At 44.8% G+C, this 16515-nt stretch overlaps 5 non-coding genes across 5 annotated transcripts; all 5 read right to left on the bottom strand.

The window, feature by feature from the left end:
* Positions 1 to 616: 616 nt before the first annotated feature.
* On the bottom strand, positions 617 to 690 carry TRNAI-AAU (transfer RNA isoleucine (anticodon AAU)). The gene has a single exon. It is a non-coding gene; the product is annotated as a tRNA-Ile (tRNA).
* Positions 691 to 1031: 341 nt separating this feature from the next.
* Positions 1032 to 1164, bottom strand: LOC143965171 (U8 small nucleolar RNA). Its single transcript, XR_013271562.1, has one exon. It is a non-coding gene; the product is annotated as a U8 small nucleolar RNA (small nucleolar RNA).
* Positions 1165 to 4953: 3789 nt separating this feature from the next.
* LOC143965173 (U8 small nucleolar RNA) lies at positions 4954 to 5086 on the bottom strand. Its single transcript, XR_013271564.1, has one exon. It is a non-coding gene; the product is annotated as a U8 small nucleolar RNA (small nucleolar RNA).
* A 7725-nt stretch (positions 5087 to 12811) lies between these two features.
* TRNAI-AAU (transfer RNA isoleucine (anticodon AAU)) lies at positions 12812 to 12885 on the bottom strand. Its single transcript has one exon. It is a non-coding gene; the product is annotated as a tRNA-Ile (tRNA).
* Positions 12886 to 14495: 1610 nt separating this feature from the next.
* On the bottom strand, positions 14496 to 14629 carry LOC143965176 (U8 small nucleolar RNA). Its single transcript, XR_013271566.1, has one exon. It is a non-coding gene; the product is annotated as a U8 small nucleolar RNA (small nucleolar RNA).
* Positions 14630 to 16515: the final 1886 nt, after the last annotated feature.

Genomic DNA, 16515 nt, shown 5'->3' on the forward strand with positions numbered 1-16515 from the left:
GCCTTATCTGTGCCCATCGGTGCCGCCTTATCTGTGCCTATTAGTGCCGCCTTAACTATGCCTATCAGTGCCCACCAGTGCAGCCCATCAGTGCCCACCAATGCAGCCCATCAGTGCCCACCAATGCAGCCCATCAGTGCCCACCAATGCAGCCATCAGTGCCGCCTAATCAGCGCACTTCAATGAAGGAGAAAAATGACCCGTTTGCAAAATTTTATAACAAACTATTAAAACATGATTTATTTATTTATTTATTTTTTGCATCTTTTTTTGTTTGTTGAGCAAAAAATAAAACTCCGAGCTGTAACTAAATACCACCAAAAGAAAGCTCTATTTGTGGGAAAAAAATGATAAAAATTTAATTTGGGTACAGTGTTGTATGCCCGCGCAATTGTCATTCAAAGTGCATCAGCGCTGAAAGCTGAAAATTGGTCTGGGACTGAGGGGGGTTTAAGTGCCCAGTAAGCAAGTGGTTAAGGGGGAAAAATCTTCCGGGGCTGAAGTGGTTAAGGCAAAAAAAAACCTTGCAAACGTATTTAAATGCACATTGTGTAGTCGGAAGCATTGTTATCAGTTGGTAGAAGTTACTGAAAGCAAAGGACTGTGTCAAAACAACTGGCCCGTACGGGGATCGAACCCGCGACCTTGGCGTTATTAGCACCACGCTCTAACCAACTGAGCTAACCGGCCATAGAGCACATTTTCTTCAATGTCAATATTAGTGTGAAAAGGCTGCTATTTTATACTTTTTGATTTTAGTTTTAATTATAATTAATAAAAGGTATTTTTAATAAAAGGTATTTTTTTTGGGGGATAGTATAGTGAAGACGGATTAAAGACAGAAAAATGTAAAGTTGTCCCCAGAACAGGTATAACCTTCCAATGGGGACACCAGCTCATGTGATAAGCAGGGGGTCCCTCTCTTCTTCTTTCAGCTAAGAAATATGAAAGAGAAGAAAAATCTCCCTTTAGCTCCACCTTATGATTTTATGCAACTATTCTTTCTTAAACCAATGAAAATTGTGATTGGTATCAGAATGGCACCACCCTGAGTTGTCATTCAGAGCAGTGGAGGAGATCAGTATAATCAGCACTCATCGTCCTCCATTCATCATTTCTGTTTCTCCATCAGGAGGAACAGGTAAGGATCAACCTCACTGACAATACAATGTAACAATTTCACATAAAATCCAATATTATGACATCATCACTCAGCTCAGGGAGACATTATTACCCCTTTTGGCTAAGATCAAGTGTAGTATCTGTTCTTATCAGTTGCCAAGGGATGCGCTGTTCCATCCCTAATAGAGAGGGTTTGGTCAGCACTCTCCGATGGCGTAATTAGCATCTGGAAGGACGGTTTCGGTAGGGGTCACGTCATGCCACCCGACAGTAAACTGGGGGCCGATGCATGGTCGAGTCTGAGCCGTCTGGAAGGGTGCTCCTGGTGAGGATGGGTGCTGCTATTGGTCTGACCCAGAGGGTCGAGTACCTGGCCTTCTGGCTGGATTGGGGTAGTTCTAGCCCTGGACAGTTTTTCGGGAATTGGAACGCTTGCTCCTCCTTGATGGGTGGGGAGGAGCGGTCAGTACATCACAAATGTAATTAGGTAGGAGGGAGGGGAGCGACGGTGGAGCCTGATGGCAAAGGGCTCTCACCAAGCTTCCTGATCTTCATGCCTTCCTGCCTGGGGTGGGGGCTGCTGCGGTCTGGACTGTGGGTTAGGATGGTCTTGAAAGTCTGTGGAGGATGTGTACCTGGAGTGGCAGCTTAGGGGGTGTCTTTCATTCACTTTTTTTTTTTCATGGCACCTTGGTGATGTCACTATAAAACATGCTTTTTCATACCTGTCTCTATGGCTGGGCCTTTTAGCTAGGACCAGGGGAAGTTTTGATTCCTGGCCGGAGGGCCTGGTCATTGTATTACACCATGACCGCTTTTTCACTATCCCTTCCCCACTTTTTATTTGTGTGGTTTGTCATGTTTTATGTTTTTCACCTGCATGTTTGACTAGTAGGGTGTCGGTCCTTGGACCAACCCTGAACGTCTTGTGGGAGGGTGGACATAAGCCTTCTGGCTTGGTTTGCCCTCTCTTTGGGGGGGTCTCCCTTCGGGGGAGCCCCTACCCTAGTTCCTGGGTGGGTCTGTTTCGGCAGACCTTCCGGAGAAAGACGGTCGTCCGGCTTCGGCTGGATGGGCCATGTATTTGGTACCTCAGTCCCCCGTCTGGAGCTTAACACCCCAGGGGATCAGGGTAAGGTCCTTCCTTGTGGAGGACAGCACACACCTGTTGCACGGTTTTGTGTGTCACTCTTGATGTGTGCCCACTTTTTTTGGCACCGGGTGGAAGTTTTTGGGTGTGTTTTGCACGCCATAGGCTTTTTCAAAAAAGGCAGTCCAGGGGTGCCTTAAAGAGGAAGTAAACCCTGATGAGTTTACTTCCTCTTTCATTCCCTGTAAAGGCAAAGCATAATGGACTACTATGCATCGCATAGTAGTCCATTATGTGTCACTTACCTGACACAGGAGCCAGCGAAGTCACCACTATCCCCTGTAGTTCCGAGCGTCCATCTTCTTGGTGGGTCTCCGTGGGTCTTGCTGCTCCGGCGCTGTAATTCGCCGGAGCAGCGATGACGTCACTCCCGCGCATGCGCACGGGAGCCGAGACTCGCGGCATTGCCGTCATCGACGATGCCCCGCTCAGTGCGCCTGCACGCCGCTGTCTACACGGTGCATGCGCTGTAGATAGCGGTGCCCGTCTTCGGGCAAATATCTCCTAAACCGTATTGGTTTGGGAGATATTTCTTGGACCTACAGGTAAGCCTTAATCTAGGCTTACCTGTAGGTCAAAGTGGTTTGTAAGGGTTTACAACCACTTTAAGCTCACTGTGAGTGAGGGTCACATTGATTTTGGGCACCATGGTCACTGCACCAATAGCCTGCTTTTATTTTTATTTTTTTTATTTTTGTTAAGCACCTGCCTCTTGGTCTGTGCCTTTTGGCTGGGACAAGGGGATTTTTTTTTTATTCCTGGTCATTGTTTTACACAATGGCCACCTTTTCACTCTCCTCTCCATTATCCCTTCCCCACTTTATTTATTTTATTGTGTGTGTCATGTCTTTGTTTGTCACTTTCACTGTTTGCTGTGATGAGTAGGGTCACAGGTTCTAGGGCCTATCCTGAAAGTCTGGGGAGGGGGTGGACATGACCTTCTAGCTTAATTCGCCTTCTTCCTTAGGGGGAGCCTCACCTAGTATTTGGGTGGGTCTGTTTTGGCAGACCTTCCAAAGAACAGGGTCTGCCTGGTTTCGGCCGGAAAGACCAAGTTTTAATTGTCCTTGTCCCTGTCAGGAGCCTAACGCCCCAGGGGATTCAGGACAAGACCCTCTGCAGAGGCAGAGGGTCTTGAATGTGATCCTATCCTTTACCGTTAGCCAATGTAGGGTCCTTAGGGATGGGGAGATGGATTCCCAGGGTTTCTTTCCCATGACTAGTCTTGCTGCTGTGTTTTGGACGACTTGTAGGCGTGCAATCTGGTAATTAGTTAGTCCTATGTAGAGGGAGTTTGCGTAGTCGAGTCGCTAATTGATGATTGTTCCAACTACTACCGCTTTCTCCTTTTCTGAAATGAAGGGGGTGAGTGTGCGTAGCAGGCGGAGAAGATGGTGGGATCCACTGACTACTGATCCTATTTGTGCATCCATTGTCATCTCTGAGTCAAAGATGACTCCGAGACTTTTGGCTTTGGTGCTTGGAAGGATGGTCTGTCCAAGGATGGTGGATGCTGTCCATGGGGTCTTAGTTTTTTTTTTACTTTGGTTTGCGTTGAGGAGCAGAAGCTCTGTTTTGATCCATTGAGTTTGAGGAAGCTAGTGGTCATCCAGTCATCTATCAATGTGAGACATTTTTCGAGTTTCTGATATTGGTCTTTTTGTCCGGTAATGCGGAAAAAGTTGAGTGTCGTCAGAGATCCGATTTGCTGATGATTTTGGACAGTGGACGGATGTAAATGTTGAAGAGTACTGGTGACAAGGGTGATCCTTGAGGGACTTCATAAGAAATTGCCCGAGTTTCAGAAGTGAAGGCTCCTAGTTTCACTGTCTGCGACTGATTTTCTAAGAAGGAAGTGAACCATGGAAGATCTGAATCTGTAACTCTTGCCGTCTTCTTTGAGGCGGATGAGAGAAGTGTTGTGGTCCACTGTGTCGAACGCTGCACTCCCCAGCAGTACCAAGAGACAAGATTCTCCGTCGTCAAAGGCGTCATCCCATATTTTTAGAAGTGCAGTTTCTGTGCCATGACCTGGGTGGAAGAATGATTGCAGTGGGTCCAAGAGTTTATGTGTGTCCAGGTGGAGTTGAAGCTGTTGTTCTACTGCTTTCTCCATAATCTTGGAGCTGGTGTTAAGGCTTGTTACCAGTCTGCGATGGTTAGGATCTTTGGGGTGGAGTGGTTTGACGATGCCTTGCTTGAGGGCGATTGGAACAATCCCTTGGTCAGAGAAGTTTATGGTGCACAGGGGTCCATGCCATAAGGTGAGAGAGATTAGTTAGATCGGAGGTGGAGGGATTGTCACGCTACTGTGGAAAAAAAAAAAAGTAATTACTTAAGTCAGTGCTACAGTTTGAATTGAAAACGTATTTATGTGAACTGTGAAGTTAAGTCATGGATTGTGGAAACAAACTAGTGTCAGGTGATTGTATATAGTGTATACCACATTTACCACTGACTAATGTCAGTGTTTATGCAATGCAAGGAGATCAGCTAAAAGTAGTTGGATCTTTATGTGCGTTATAATTAATCGAATTTAGTCTATTGATCAAAAAATCATTTTGGGAAGCCACACAAGAATTGCCATCATACAAGTGTGAAGCCAGCCTTATTCTATTTATTAATTAGAAAAATTATTCTGCTTTTAAACCAATGAAAATTGTGATTGTCAGTGATTGGTGTTCAGAATCGCACCACCCTGAGTTGTCATTCAGAGCAGTGGGGGAGATTTGTGTAATCAGCACTCATCATCCTCCATTCATCATTTCTGTTTCTCCATAAGGAGGAACAGGTAAGGATTGACCTCACTGACAATACCATGTAACAATCTCACATAAGACCCAATATTATGACATCATCACTCAGCTCAGGGAGAAATTATTACTGCCAGGCTCTATTATTTATTTTATTTTTCAAAATTACAAATACCCCCTTTTTACTTGGTTCCTTTTAATACAATTCAAACCGATCTAATATAAATGACCCAGAATTCCTTTCCCATGATCCCTGTGTGATATTTAAATACAGGAAGTGACACGTAAGAGGATGCGGCCAAATTGCTTGTTATATCACTTTCACCCCTGAAAATAGCCATCATCCCCCCCCCCCCCCCCCCAATAAAATTTGACATTAAGGAGTCTATGTATAAAAACTCCACACAGAGAGAATCAAAATTTTCTGTATTTTCCCTAATATGATTTGCTCCACTATCATCGGCGCCATCTAGTGCCTTTAATGTGTTTTTCTACTGTTTGCCTAATTTCTGGGATGAAAAAAGCAATATGGCCACTAGATGGCGCTGATGATATAGGAACTATGGGCATCAGAGACAATACAGCAATTTTTGCTCTTCATATGTGAATATTTTATACATACAGTAGATTCCTACATTTGAGATTCCCAAGACTAATCAAATTGAGGTAGATTTGTTCATCTCATAACAATGCAATATAACGTCAGCTGAGACTTTGATCGTGTGGCATCTTGACTACAGTCATGCTTTAAAAACATTATTTAAAAAAAAAATTGTATTAATTTTACTTACTACACAAATCTCTGCTTTTATATATTTAAATCTGATGTCCAGAACTAAAAAAAAAAAAAAAAAAATACCCTTTCCGTGCCCCACCCACTGCAAAGGTTAACAATAGAGCAGTGATGGCGAACCTTTGCACCCCGGATGTTTTGGAACTACATTTCCCATGATGCTCATTCACTCTGCAGTGTAGTTGGGCATCATGGAAAATGTAGTTCCAAAACATCTGGGGTGCCAAGGTTCGTCATCACTGCAATAGAGTGTCTGTGCTCCGATCCCTCTGCCTCTAAGGAACTGCCTTGTATTTCTGTCAATTAATACTGGGCTCTGATTGGGCAATGTGTAGATCATGATGTTATCCACCCTGCCTCTCCACCTTCACCAATCAGAGCCCGCAGATGCTCTTTTGCAGGCAATGGAGTCTCCTATGCGGGGGGGTGGATCAGTTGGCATTTGGTAATGAGGACATTACTGAAGATGTGCCTGATAATGTCAAGCCTCAAGCAGGGCATTTGTGCCATTTAACACCATGAGTAATGCTGAAATGCTGTGCCCAGTGACAATCAAGTTGCCAATCCTGTGAGCAATGCTGTGCCTGCTGATGCTGCAGTGCATCAAAAGTTACATTTAAAAAAATGTAATTTCTGTAGAGGAACGACAAGTATCAGCCGAACCTATTAACCCTCCTTTAGCTGAGTCCAAAGCTGTTTGCCCCACAGCTGCTGAAGACTCTACAGCGCAGCTTCAGGAGACAACTGGTATTGCAGCAGAAACTGTGACTATTCAGGATGGGAATTTTAATGTGTGTGTGACTGATAGCAATTGTCCCAGTACAAGTGTGATGGACAATCACCCCAGCTCCGTCCAAGCAACTAATGATAATATACAGACTACTGTGACATCAGTGTGGGGCCTTGGCCCTGATAAGCCTACTTTTGCCCAGGTGGTATGCTGTGCTCCTGCCAACTCCACTCCCAAATGGGCTTTCCCCCTATAAGATACCGCTTTACACACCCCAGGATCTGATCTTGGGTCCCTGGCTTCTGCGGGGGGTCCGAGATGAAATGTAGCCATTCTTAAATGGGAAGGTGGTGCAATCCCTCCAACATGGCATGCGGTGGTGGACATGATTTTGGAAATGGGTTTTGGGGCAAACGATCTGTATGCCCTTATACACATAGCTGGGACATGGGAATATACTAGCTTAGCTTAGCTTCACCAGGCCAGAGGGTCTTGACCTGTTCTGGGAGCAATATGAGGCTCGGTGCAGGTCAAGACCCGAATGGGAAGGTCTGGTCCCAGTTGCAGTTTCACAGAGGTCAACATTGAAAAAAGATCACAATTATTCTCACTAATGAGAGCGTTCCTGCTTGGGATCTAGAGATCTGGTTAAAGAATTATGATGAGATTTTGATCAAGCTCGATTAAATCCTTGATGAACGTAACACCTGGACTGGGGGGTTGGTCAATAACAGTCAGGTTGGCCAGGGGGTGAATGTTGTCCGTCACCTGCCCTCCTCAGCTTTTATAGGGAGGGATAGTATGACTATTTTCCCAAATTGTTAAAAACCTCTAATTTGGGAAGTCAATGAAAAAATATTTTAGAAAGAAATTCTATATATAAGAAATTTATTTGGACATATAAAAAAGACAAACTGAGTAGAAGAATTCAACATATTGCATAAATTGTACAAAAGTTAAAAACAATGCATAATGTATTAAATGAAGTTGAAAGTGGTATTTCCCAACTACTATGTAGCCACCAGTAGAAACCAGATGGTAACGAGTAGAGGGATAGCCAACGCGTTTCGAATTAAGATTGCATAAGCAGAATCTTCATCAGGAAATTATACCACTTCTGAAAATACAATATGGTAATTCTCTGAATAATCAGCATTCATTCAATTGTGCTTCCATGCAAATGTGAACATCATGTTCTGATCTTTATTGGGGAATTTTATTTTGTATATAGAGTGTTTATGTGGGGAGTTTACACTTTTCATTGAACAGAGTTTGGATAACACAGGGTTAAACGGAAAGGTCATAAATGAACTGCACATTATCTGGACAGAATTCTTGGGGAGATAGTGATGTGTTCCTGCTTAGGAGATGTATGTTAGCTTGGGGGGCTGCAAACTCTGCAGGGCTCTAACAAACACTCGCTGCTATTCCAACCCTTCACATATTTCCACATAAACTTCCCTCCTGGCATTAAACTTTGCCAGGTATTGTGCTCAGCTTACCACCCCAAACTGATGTTCCTCCCTCAGCTCACCTCTCTCCCTGCATGTCCTGTGAGCAGAATAGCTGTGCTCCTCCTCTGGGTTCTCTCATCATATGGCACTGAAGATAGAGTAGGGGGGATTCAGTGGAACACACAGAGCAAGTATGTAGGAGACTGGGGGGAGCGCATCACGAGAGGTCTGACTAAATACAATCTCTTAGCAGCAGGGATCTGATCTACCCATCAGATTGACAGGTAGATTGAAGAGGAAGCTGTCATCGGGCCCCCTACTGGCAATGCCTGAATGGTCAGCCCACCCCTGGTGTGGGGGGCTTCCTACTTACTATTGCGAGCTGCGTCGGCGGCTGCTGGTGTAGCACCTGCCACACAGCTCGCATACTTCAAAGTCTTGCAGGACATGGCTGCTAACGGGAACTGAGTTCCTGTTGTGGAAAAAGTACAGGAACTCCGTTCCCATGCGTTCCGTAGGACTTGAGCCCTGCTCTAATTCTTCTTTTTCAGCTTCTTCCCATACAGGCCATCACTTTGGGAAAAGGGGGCCCTTTCCCTAAACAGCACTAAGTGGAAGGAGAAATCCAACAGATTGGCCTGGTCAGCCGAAGCTGTGTCACCGCTCTGGAGAAAAGGGGGATTTGAGCTCCTCTGATTCAGCCTTGATATGTTCAGTGTGTCAGGGTCAGGATCATGGGGCTAAGGACTGCACCTAGAGGATAAGGTGCAACCTGTGCCAGCACCTTGGTCACCCCTATAGCTGATGTCCTGAGGCCTGTTGAGGCTGAACAGGTTGGAGGGTGAGGCCCCTGGTTTACCATCCTCCTCTGTGGTGACCGACTCCCCTGGTCCTGTTCAGGATCCCTCCCAAATTCCTGTGGCCATCCCAACTGTGTCTGTAAGTATTCCTTCTGTATCTGTCTCTGTGTCCCTCAGACTACTGTACCTGCTCCTCTTGTGTCAGAACCTTCCAAGCCTGTGCCCCCTGAGTCAGTCAGCCCCCATGAGTCTTCCCCTCCTAAGTCTAACTTAAAGGAAGCCCCCCCACCAGGAGTGGTAGCGAGTACTAAAAATGGTGGGTCTTCTTTCTCTGTAAAGGAGTCTTCTGTGAAGACTTCAAGGAAAAAAGCAAGAGATGAGAGCATCTCTGAAGCTGACCTGCAGTACCTGGAGATAAGGAAGGTTGGGCAGCGGAAGAGGCAGGCAGTGGGTGCAGACAGAATGGGGTCGGAAAGCTCCAATGCCTGTCTCCAACCATCATAGGGCCTCTAAGTTAGATATTTCCTCATCTGGAGCTTCTTAGGAGCAAAGTTCAGATTCAGAAATGGAGTTGGAGGCGGCCTCAAGAAAGAGAGAGGCTTCTGGTGATGAGCAGCAGAGGGGAGCTAAGAAGCAATCCAGCAAATAACCCAAATGGTGGTTCCCCCTCTGTTAAAAGTGGTGACAATAAATGTCGCCAACAATAAGGCAGTAAGAGCTCTTTCTATGGCCTTCCTTTTGTTCAGCTAATTAGATGCTGAAATTTTATTTTTGCAAGAGACTAGGCTCAGCTCCTTGGCAGATATTCATGTGGCCAAGAGAGAGTGGAGGTATGGTCCATCTTACTGGTCTCTTGCGGCCGAGCCTTGTGGCGGTGTTGTTAAAAACCAGCATGGCAACTGTCCAGCGGGTTATTGAGGGGGAAATTGGGAGTTGTATGGTCTTAGATATCCTTGTGTGAGGGCAGGACCTGCGCCTAATTAATGTTTATGGACCGCACACAAAGTGGGACAGGAAATGTCTTTTTACAAGGATCGAGCGATTTCTTTTTACATCCCGACAAGTGGTCTTGGGAGGTGACTTTAATACAGTAACTAGGCCCAAGGACAGGAAGGACTTCAAGGACAAACTGGGATATGATAGTGTTTTTTAAAATAATATGGTTAGGGATGCTGGTCTTGTAGATGTGTACATTAAGCACCTCCCAGATGACACCGGGTCCACCTTTCATCAAAGTAGTAGGTGAGTAGGATAGATAGTTTTCATTTTAAGGAGACCTCTGCTTTCTCGCCCCCAGTGGTGCAGACAGTAGAGTTCTCTGATCACTGTTTGCTATCTGTTGTCCTGAATGCTTCAGATGGCCCTCAGAGGGGCAAGGGCATCTGAAGATTGAATTCAACACTTCTCAAGAAAGAACATGTTAGACAATCCTTTAAGGAATTATTTCAGGCACAGGTGACCATTTTGGACTTTTGTAGCAGCATGGCTGAGTGGTGAGAGCTGACCAAAAAGAGGATCATTGGATTCTTCAGGGGCCTAGCCAATAGAAAACAGTTTAATAAATACAAGACCTTCCAACGGTTTCGGAGGAAGCTGGCTATTCTTGTCTCGAGAGGAGGAGATCCTGGGGCAAATTCCACAGTGAAACTCCTTCTCAGGAAGTGTCAATATGACCGGCATGCCTCTTTGGTTCTGGAGAGGGACCATGGGAAGTACCACTCGCCTGACCCTTACCAGAACTGCAAACAAGGTGTAGCTGTTAAAACGGTTGTTGGCCTTAAGGATAGTACAGGTTTCTTGACAAAGTCGAGGTCAGGGATCCTGGAGGTTATGAGGTCCTTTTATGCTGACCTTCTTGGGAGGAAAGAGCTTGGATGGAACAGGATCGAAAGCTTTTTGGACTCTAATCCAGGTCTACATGTCCCATTGATGAATTTGACGGAGAAGATCAGAGTTGAAGAGGTGATAAGGGCAATTGAACAGCTTGCCATCCAACAGTCATCTGGATTAATTGGCTTGATGGCTGAGTTTTATAAAGCCTTTAAGTCTATTCTGGCCCTACATATGGTAGAGGTTTTTAACAGTTGTCGTGCTGGGGGGGGGGGGGGGGTGCTTTCCCCTTCCATGAGGCACTCGGCTGTGATTCTTCTTTCAAAGGGTAAAGATGCTTCGATGATTGAGAATTAGCTCCCCCATTAGCACTGTTCGGTCCAGGGTAGGAGCACCTTCACAGATGTTTTAGCTGTCCAAGAGGCCTTGGAGCAGTGCAGGGCTGCAGGCTGAGGAAAGTATTGCTAACATTGGATCAGGCAAAGGCTTGTGCTTGTGCTCCTTAATAAGTACAGTCTGCTGGGTGGTTTTGTCGATTGGTTTAAAGTCTTGTATAGGCTTTCCTCTTGTTAATTGTTGGGTCTGGCAGTCCTTTGAGGTTGGCTCCGGGGTTCTCCAGGGTTGTCCCGAGTCCCCTGCTCTATGTGTTTGCAATCGGACCCTTCATTCATCAGGAGGCTAGAGAGCAGCATGTTGTGTTGGCTTGTGATTATCGCTGGGATGGATGAAGTGGAGGAGGTGGTCTCTCTGACATCACAGTACTCAATCATCAGGCTCCAAGATCAATCAGGAAAAGAGTGAAGTTTTCTGGATGGGAAAGGAAGGTGATGGTTTTGATCTCCCAGACACCTTTCCAGTGACCCAGGAACAAATTAAGATACTAGGCATTGAATGGACCCAGCGATTATGGCCTCAAAAACTGGGAAGGCAGATTGGAAATTGCCAATACTAAGGTGGTCAGCTGGAAAAGATGAAAGTTATCCCTGAGGGAAAGGGTTGATCTGATTAAGACTTACCTGATTTCGATCTTCTTCTATGTCAGCTTTGTGTACATCTTGCCAGTGTCTCTCTAGGGTCAGTAGTGTGTTCTTCCAGATGCTGTGGGGGAACAGACTGACCCCATCAAGAGGAATGTCACCTATCTATCCAGGAGGGAGGGTGGCTTAGGTATGGTCAACCCAGTTTTTTTCTTTTTGCTGCTTTTTCTCAAGTTTAACATTGGTAATATGCTTGTAGTGGAACCTCCTGGATGGATAGGCATATTTAGATCTTGGTTTAGGCCTTTTCTACGACTTTAGGAAGAAGGTGGCCAAGTGAAGAATCTAAGGGGTCATTGTGGTCAGCTACGAGCCTATGTCGCTCTGTGCCTGAAGTTACTGCAGCAGTGGCGATTGTTGGCTGGAGATCTCAGATCGGTTCCGAGGAAAGCCCTTATGAGCCGAGTCTTGAGCGAAGTCTTTCATGACCCACTGGCCTTAAGGGATTGACCAGGCCCAATTTTGAGGGCAGGGTTAAGAATGATTCATTTGGATAGAGTCCCCCTTAAATTTAGGGATCTGGACTGGTTGTGTTTCCATGGGAGGCACTTTGTTCGGGGAATTTGAAATTCCTCAGTGAGATGGATTGATTGTATCAGCAATAAAAAAAAGGAACTGATTACTGTTTAAATAACACTGGCAGGGAAGGGGGGTTAAGCACTAGGGGGCGATCAAGGGGTTAAGTGTGTCCTAGGGAGCGATTCTAACTGTGGGGGGATGGGCTACCACTGACATGACAGCGATCACTGCTCCCTATGACAGGGAGCAGTAGATCCCTGGCATGTCACAAGACAGAAAGGGGAAATGCCTTATTTACATGGCCATCCCCCCGTGACGCGATCGCGGGCACCCGGCGGACATCGAGTCTGCGGGACCCGCCATCACGGAGCACGCGGCGGGCGCGAGCTCCCACAATGCCACATCTTAAAGTGGACGTAACTGTATGCCCTTTTGCCCACCCGTGCCATTCTGCCGACGTATATCGGCGTGCGGCAGTCGGGAAGGGGTTAATGTAAAGAAGGTAATTAAGGTAATATAAAAAATATATACTACAAATGCATTGGAATGTACAGTGAAGGTGAACATATTGTTATATATAAGTCCCCAGGGGTTACTGAAAGTGAAGGACTGTACGAAAAACTTGGCCCGTACGGGGATCGAACCCGCGACCTTGGCGTTATTAGCACCACGCTCTAACCAACTGAGCTAACCGGCCAGTGATGAAGATGTGGGTATGTGTTCATGTGGGTATGTGTTCATGTGGGTATGTGTTCATTTGAAAAAGCCATTTTACTGTTGGGTGTTTTTCTTTATTGCAATTGATATAGTATATACAACAAACATATACTTATAGTAGAAAGAAATTGCAACGATATTACTAATATTATATATATATATGTGTGTGTGTGTGTATATATATATATATATATATATATATATATATATATATATATATATAATTTTTTTTTTTTACATTTTTGGATAGAGTGGGGATTCGGTGTTAAGAGATTTTCCCTCTCTATAGGTCCTGTTTACCAATAACACATTTTGAGTTGTCCCCAGAGCAGGAATAGAGGAGAAATCTTCCAATGGGGACACCAGCTCAATTGACATGGAGTCCCTCACCTCCTCTGTTAGGGCCGGTCCACACCACAGTCCAGTGTGTGTGTTTTTTTTTCTCTGCATCAAAAACGCATGTATGGTAGGTGATATGGTTTCCGATGGCGTAGTTCACACCAGTGTGGTCAGTTCCAGAAAACAAAGTATTTTACCTGCCCTGGACCGTACTGGAACGCAGTAAAACACAATCAAAAACGTAGCGGAATGCACTGGAACGCATCAAAAATGCATCAAATAATGCACCGGACCTCAGTACAGTAAATAAAAAAAGAAAAGAAAAAAGAATGTACCCGTAAATGCATAAAAAACGCACCAGAATGTACATACAGAGATGTAGATCCAGAGTGCGTTTTGGGGGGGGGGGGGGGGGGGTTTGTAGTGTGAACCAGCCCTTAGCCCTGGTTCCCATCAGTGCGGTTTTGAAGGTACTTCAGCGCAAATTCAAATCGGTGCGATTTCATGCGCAACTTGCTGAGAATGTACATGCAGAAACACATCTGGAACAGATCCAGAGTGCGTTTTTTTTGGGGGGGGGGGGGTTTGTAGCGTGAACCAGCCCTTAGCCCTGGTTCACATCAGTGCGGTTTTGAAGGTACTTCAGCGCGACTTCAAATCAGCGTGATTTCATGTGCACCTTGCTGATATCTGTGTCGGCTTCACATAACGGGTGTCAAGGCACAGACGCACTGAACCCACACAGAAAATAGAGCAGGAACCTTTTTGAAAGGTTGCAGCAATTTGACTGGTTCCATTGCCACAAATGGGGTGCAAATTGTCGCGTGGTGCGACTTTAAAACCGTCAAGTCGCATGGTAAGACAACAGGAAGGCAAATCCGCCCCACCCCCCCCCCCAAAACAGCAGAGATAGCATTGCCGGACATCGCATGTGGTTCGCAGCACATCACATGCGATGTCAGTGCGATGCGAATTCAGCAATAGGGTTTTCAGATCGCATCAAAATGGTGCAAGAGCCTTTTTTTGTCGGATTTTTAGACTCGTGATTGGAATCGATTCCATGGATCGCACGGCGTTCTGCGAACTGATTTTGGGGTATCACTAATTTTAAATTGACACAGAAGCTCATAGAAAACTACACACGGACAGCCATTGATTCGTACTTGTATCAGTGTGAACCAGGCTTTTCCCTATTAATCATTATACACGTTCTATTCTTAGACCATTAAAAAGGATTGTCAGCGATAAGTGTTCAGAATCGCACCACCCTGAGTTGTCATTCAGAGCAGTGGGGGAGATTTGTGTAATCAGCACTCATCATCCTCCATTCATCATTTCTGTTTCTCCATAAAGGAGGAACAGGTAAGGATTGACCTCACTGACAATACCATTTAACAGTTCTCACATATGACCCAATATTATGACATCATCACACAGCTCAGGGAGACATTATTACTTTTCGGCTCTACTATTTATTTTATTTTCCAAAATGACAAATTCCCCACTTTTTACATTTGTTTTGAGTCTATTCCTTTTAAAACAATTCAAACTGATCTAATATAAAGGACACAGGCTAAAAAAATAAAAATATAAAAATAACCCTTTCCCATGATTCCCGTGTGATATTTGCATACAGGAAGTGACATGGCGGAGGAGGCGACCAGCGTCGCTCGTCTCACTGCAGTGGTGGCCATCTTAGTAATTGGCAGAGTGACTTTTTTATTTTTTTTCCCCAGACGGGAAGATTACAAAGTTATGTATCATTTGACATCAGAGCACGATTGTGTGTGTGTGTTTTTTTTTTACTGACATTTGTGTAGAAAGTCACAAAGCTACCCCAGTAATTTCTTTATTAAAAATGAACATTACGTTAATAAGCAATACAAGCCAGGGAGCCCTGCAGTGTAACATGAACTGTCAGCAGGTGGCACCGGAAGACCAGCAATAATAGCAATGATAGTCAAAGTTGTATGATAGCGATATAAAAGTGACTATTTTTGTTTTATTTTTAGACATGTGCAATTTGTTTTGTTCAAAAAATCTTTTTTTTTTTTTTTTTTTTAGAAATTCCAACAAATTTTATTAATTCAAAAATATTTGAGTAAACGAAAGCCCATTTAACCACTTACCCATCAGTAAAGCCCATCAACGCCCATAAGTGCCACCCATTAATGCCCATCAGTGCCCATTAGTGCTGCCCAGCAGTGCCCATCAATGCTTCTTATCCATGCTGCCTATCAGTGCTCACCAGTGCCGGCTATCAGGGCTCGTCAGTGGCACCTATCAGACATAGCTCCCAACTGTCCCTGATTTGGAGTCCCTCTTTGCTCCTCATTTGTCCCTCATTTTGGTCTGATCTATATAGTTGTATATAAAATGCACTATCAAAAAGTGTTTCCCAGCGCTAAACCTTTCATCCAAATTCTAAATTGCGGCATTTGTACATTTTAAAAGCCAATATAAAGGAATATTAGTGGTAAACATAACCCAATGTGGACTTAATTAACCTTTTATTTTGGTTAATTCTCCTTTAAGGGGGTGTGGCAGGGGGCGTGCCCTATGCCTACATATGTTTGCTAGTAGGTGTCCCTCATTCCCATCTCATAATGTTGGGAGGTATGTATCAGTGCCCACCAGTGCCACTCATCAGTGCCCATAAGTGCAGAATATTAGTGCCTCCTCATCAGTGCCATCTAATCAGTGCCCATGAGTGCCGCCTCATCAGTGCTTATAAGTGCCAACTATCAGTGCCCATAAGTGCAGAATACTAGTGCCTCCTCATCAGTGCCACCTAATCAGTGCCCATAAGTGCCGCCTCATCAGTGCAGAATATCAGTGCCACCTAATCAGAGCCCATAAGTGCAGAATACTAGTGCCTCCTCATCAGTGCCACCTAATCAGTGCAGCCTATTAGTGCCCAGCAGTGCCGCCTTATCAGCACCCATCAATGCAGCCTATTAGTGACCATCAGTGTCGCCACATCAGTGAAGGAGAAAAATTACTTATTTACAAACTTTACTGAGAGAAACTAAGAAAAACTTTTTTTCAACATTTTCGGTCTTTTTTTTTTGTAAGAAAAAAATAAAAAATCTCAGCAGTGATTAACTACCACCAAAACAAAAAACTCTTTTTGCGTGAACAAAAAAAAATGATAAAAATTTCACATGGTTACAGTGTAGCATGACCGCGCAATTGTCATTCAAAGTGTAACAGCGCTGAAAGCTAAAAAATGGCCTGGGCAGGAAGGGGAAGAAAGTGCCCGGTAGATAAG

This window comes from Lithobates pipiens, unplaced genomic scaffold (genome assembly GCF_037356315.1).
Source record: "Lithobates pipiens isolate NorthernLeopardFrog02 unplaced genomic scaffold, aLitPip1_a1.2 Scaffold_8, whole genome shotgun sequence".
Classification (NCBI taxonomy): Eukaryota; Metazoa; Chordata; class Amphibia; order Anura; family Ranidae; genus Lithobates; species Lithobates pipiens.